Genomic DNA, 4,618 nt, shown 5'->3' with positions numbered 1-4,618 from the left:
TGGAGCACTGAACTGGGAAGGAGCATTGGCTAAATAGCAGTGAGGAGCCTGATTGCTCAGAGGTTTCTTGTGGCTATCACCTGTTAGAGCTAGATTTTTCCATCAAGTGGCATGAAGAATCCACTGATAATGTGATCTTCTCTCCCACTACAGAGAAACGCACTATGCAGGTGCTCCGGAGAGGAAAGGGGGCTGTGCTTTCAGGTAGGGATTCGCTGCACTTCCCTGCTATCAGATTGCAAATAGAGCTGGTCCAATTATTTTTCCCCCATTGAAATTTCCATGTAAAAAAAAATTATTCATCACATGCTCTTGGGAAATTTGAGGTTTTCAGAAAAAATTTTTTGCCAGAACAAAGGTTCCAATTGACAAATGGGAGTATATAGTTTGCTCCTTATGTCCCATTCTTCTTCTATAGCTAGGGCCCCAGCTAGACTACATCTCATATATGCACCCCGTCTCCCCTTTGGTGAGGGAAGCTGTCAGTCATGGAATCTCTGGGCATGGCTCATAGTAGGAGACATAGCCCAGCTGTGGATCCCACCTGTTGAAGAGAATGGGTACATGAGGCACAGACTTTGACTCTAATGAGTCTAGGCAGAAAAGCTGTTTTGTGTTTGGGCAGGGCAACTTCAGCAGCACCAGCAGAAGAGCCAGCTGATTCTTCCTCACCCACTAGGCGTCTGCTGGGTCCTAATGACAACAGGGCTGGGTGTGCCATTAGTGGAGAAATGGTGCTGATGTTTAACTTGACCATTGAAACAGTCCTTTTCCAGTGTGGCTGGGCTGCTTTTTGGTGCCATTGTGTCTTTGCATGGCTGAATGGTTTTCCTAACTAGAGGTTCAGTCATGCTCATCAATACCATTCCCAGGCAAAACTCCAGGTTGCCTCAAATGCCCTAGGAAAGAGGAAAGCCTAGGTTCTAGGAGAGATGGAAAGCAGAGGAAGTGTCAAGAACAGCAGGGCCAGTCAGCAAACATCCATAGCAAGCAGACAGTATCCCAGGGAGAGGGATTGCAATGGAGATTGATGGCCCTGTGCTAGCACAATAGCATGGGGAAGCTGTTGGAGGACAGCCAGCATGGAGAAGATGCTCATAAATCACGGGCACCTGGAAGAGAATGTTTGACTGGTTGACTCTGCCCCACCAAAGCCATGGCTGATGTACTTTCTGACAGAAGCAGCTCAGGATCAAAGCAAGGGTTTGGGAAGGGAGGGGTGGTCTTAGCAACACAGCTTCTACTGGCACCCAAAGCTTTTTTGAAGACAATGATGCCAACAGAGCAGCAGTGGCAGCTGGCATATTGAAAAGCAGGCTCCCCGGGGCAGGAATGAAGGAGGAGGAAGTTAAACAGGGCTGTTGCCAGCCACATCCCCTTGGAATGGAAGAGTTCTCCTCAGAAAAGCTGCATTCTAAATGAACTCCTCATCTGTGGTGTGTTTTTAAATAGAACACGACTGGGGGCCTCAGAGGCAGCCGTGGAGTGTGAAGCCAGCGATGCCGAGGGACAGGAGATGACTGATTGTGGGTTGAAAAATGAGCAGTGTGCATGGTTGTAATTTTCAGTAAATTGCAGGAATCAGGCACCCGCTAAATGCTACACCCGCCCAGGTTCTGTAACAGTGGGGGCTTGTTTTACTCTTTCCACATTCAGGCTGGCATCCTGGAAAAACGCCATTCACTTCCTTCTATTTCTGTGTGTGTCCAAATTCTTTATTTTTTAAAATGGCTGGTGAAGGATGCCAGGCTATTTGACCTCAGCTGAAGATGTCAAGGCACTTGACAGAAGTTCTCTCCCTCTGCCTTCCCCTGAAGAGACACCAATAGCCCAGTCAGTTTGGAGGAGCCAGAAAAAGAAACCGAGGTTAACTGAGAGAACCTGCCCAGAGAAAATGGAATCGACAGTGCAGGGTGTGAAGGAAACTGGCTTCACTGCCTTCCACCACAACTCATTCCAGGTGTGTCCTGAGCACGAAGGTGTATATACAGATCTGCAGCTCCAACACACCCTGAGGGACCTCTCCTGTCATGCCTGAGAAATCAGATCTGCTGTTGGCTGCTCAGAGGATGTCTGGTGTCATGACACCAGAATGGCCAAGTCGCCACCAAGAAGTTGGCATCTGACAACATGCCAAAGTGCTGAAAGAAGGCCTGTACAGTGTAGTTGTAGCCCTGTCAGTCCCAGACCTGAAGAAGAGCTCTCTGTAAGCTTGACAGCTTGCCTCTCTCACCAACAGAAGTTGGTCCAATAAAAGAAAGTAGGCCTGGCAGGCTCACTTGAGACAAGTAATAGAGGATTTGATCACGAGCCAGTTTGAATGAGCAGCAAGAATGCAAAGACAGAGAGCTGGCAGGGTTTACAGGAAAACAGAGAACTCCTTATTTATCTAGTTATTTATTCATTGCATTTAAGGTATTGAATGTTAAGAGACGAGGGGTTGGGGGGGGGGAAGAGACTCTCCTATCCTTTCCCAATTTTCAGTAAAGCCATGCAAATACCTTAAGTGGGATGGTGAATAGTATTCTTATATCTGGGCAAAAGGATTGTGCTAGCTTAACCATATAGAACAATGAAAAGAGGATAGAGTGCTCTTAAGGTCAAGCCTATGCCTTTTATCTGATACATTTAGCTAGAGAAATCCACCTCATCTCTTTGGGAAAGCATCATCTGCAAAATTGCTACTGTTATGCAATCTGCCTACCGTTCTTTTCCACGTAAATCTATAATAAGCAGGACAGTGCATTTCAGGCTGGTCTTTGTTGGGGTTGCCAGCTTCCTCCTACCTCTTTGAAAATAAAATGCATGGACTCTTTGCTGTTTTAAGAACACCTGACTCCTCTCTCAACGAAAGAAGGGTTTTCAATGCACTCTGAAAAGATCTTTCAACTTTCACAACTCTGCTAAATCATGACAAATTTAAATTAGACATACGGCACAAAATTAATAGTGAGAGTGATTCACCACTGGAACAAACTACCCAGGGAAGTGGTGCATTCTCCATCTCTTGATGTCTTCAAACCAAGACCAGATGCCTTTGTGCAACATCTGCCTTAGTCAAACACAAGTAACTTGGCTCTGTACAGGAGTAACTGCATAAAATTCTATGGCATGTGCAATACAGGAGGTCAGACTAGACCTACTGGTTCCGTCAGGCATTAAATCTTCAAAAACTATGACTGTACTGGTTCACCCACTTACAAAATCTCCTGTGGCGAAAGGGAGCCAATCAAAATTTGTCAAATTTCAGTGAACATTTTTGAATTTAGATTAAAAATAATGGGGAATGATTTTTGATGAAATGTTAATAATCTTCCCCCCTTGTTTTGTTGACATCTGTTGAGCTTGTCAAAATTTTCTGACTTTTGTAACTTAGACAAAACTTTGAATTTGAACGTAAAAATGAGACAACATTTTTGAAAAAAAGTGAATGTTTCATTCCTTGTTTTTTGACCAGCTTTAAGCACCAGATCCTAATGTCTTACCAACAGTCTTCAATCCAGTAAGCAGGACCCACTGACTATATGCAATACCCTGGCTTAGCAAGTGACACTGTCTCCCCCTAAAGGCTGGTGTCAGTCACTACACAGTCTGCTACCATCTCACAGCCAGAGGAGTTCTCCTTTAGCTTAACAGATAGAGAGGCCTGTTGTGTTTTTTTAATGCCAAGCACTTGCCCTCTGAAAATCAGACCCCTTTATCGTGTCACAAGTTAGGAAGCCAAAATCACTAGTCATTTAAATCTTGGATATCAGGGTTTGCATATTGATTATTGGAACAGTTGCTTAGACTTTAAGGCCTTTGGGGCAGCGACTATCTTTTTGTCTTGTGTTTCTACAGAGCCTAGCACAATGGGGTCCTGATCCACAACTGGGTCTGCTAGGCACTTCCACAATATAAATAAATAACAACAATTAGGAATGGTCACTAAGGTGACTTTAAACTGAAAATTGCAAGCTTAACTATAGAGCCACTGGCAGACGTCAGCAACAGTACAGACTTGTACCCAGTAAGCACGTAAAGGGAAGCAGCTGGAGACTGGAAATGCAGCTGATTTTAAGGGGTTGCAGACTTTGCAAACACGCTGTTTGAGCATCTAACTATGCCTCTTTCTGCACAAAGCAATCATTTTTGCAAAGCCAATCCCTTCACAGTCAGATATTTCTCTCTCTTGAGCTCATGAATGCACTTTAGATAGGGATGCAGTCATAATAAATCAAAAGCAGTTAGCAGCTATTTGTAGCCATTTTGGTTTTTGCTGGCGCAGCACAGCTGGGAGAGGATTTCCCGCCAGCCAGAAAGAGGAGCATATCCTGTTTATAATGAGAATTAATTCTCCAAAGTGATTTATCCTCTTCCCCATGCAGCAAACAGCCTGAGGATCACATTACAGATGCTTACACCCTCCTGTAGTGCTAGACCAGTGGGAAGCATTAATGCACAGCTCTGCCATGGAGAAACCAGAAGAGATATTACATATATTAGTGCCTATGTTATTTGTATCAGGGAGTAGCTGTGTTAGTCTGTATCTACAAAAACATCGAAGAGTCCGTTGGCACCTTAAAGACTAACAGATTTATTCGGCATTAGCTTTTGTGGGTAAAAAACTCACTTCTTC

Source organism: Chelonoidis abingdonii, chromosome 4 (assembly GCF_003597395.2).
Source record: "Chelonoidis abingdonii isolate Lonesome George chromosome 4, CheloAbing_2.0, whole genome shotgun sequence".
NCBI lineage: Eukaryota > Metazoa > Chordata > Testudines > Testudinidae > Chelonoidis > Chelonoidis abingdonii.
Note: the sequence above shows the minus strand (reverse complement) of the source record.